Source organism: Penaeus monodon, chromosome 25 (genome assembly GCF_015228065.2).
Source record: "Penaeus monodon isolate SGIC_2016 chromosome 25, NSTDA_Pmon_1, whole genome shotgun sequence".
NCBI classification, from domain to species: domain Eukaryota; kingdom Metazoa; phylum Arthropoda; class Malacostraca; order Decapoda; family Penaeidae; genus Penaeus; species Penaeus monodon.
The window spans coordinates 17,081,469-17,081,977 of record NC_051410.1 but is presented as its reverse complement, the minus strand read 5'-3'; the positions used below and the strand labels follow the sequence as shown (position 1 = coordinate 17,081,977).

Here is a 509-nt window from a genome sequence, read left to right as displayed (position 1 = left end):
ATGATATTCGAAATACGTTTGAGATAAAATATTTTGAAATTCCGCCACACTTCCCCGAATGAACACTTTCAGTCCATCACTCACAGTTACCACACTTGCTTATTAACTTACTTGCTCCCTTTTGTCGATAGCTTTGACCTCCTCCCCGCGCCTCATTTTATGCTGCTCTTCCCCCTCCCTCACCTCATTTGGAACTGCTGCCCATGGTCTTCCTCCTTCACATCATAACCAGGGAATTCGTATCCTACACAACGGCACTTCATATATCCCCAGAGCCCTAGAATCTCCAGCACTACACTGTCCATGTAACTCTTTTACCATATAATATCCTCATGGTGCCTTCTGCACCACGAGAGGTCCAAGTAATATCTCCAGCATCACGCAAGATCCATGCATTCTCTCCTTAACATCTTCATTGCCCACATAACGCTACCGGACGATACATATTGCCTGCACAGTACCCACATAACTACGATACCCCCTTTCCTAACCCCTCCTTTCCCTCTTTT

General features: G+C 45.6%; 1 protein-coding gene across 1 annotated transcript in view; it reads left to right on the top strand.

Annotated features, from left to right (window-relative positions):
* LOC119589087 (nuclear hormone receptor FTZ-F1 beta-like) overlaps nt 1-509 on the top strand; it is a gene marked incomplete in the record, with an annotated part of 70,745 nt that overhangs the window by 45,377 nt on the left and 24,859 nt on the right.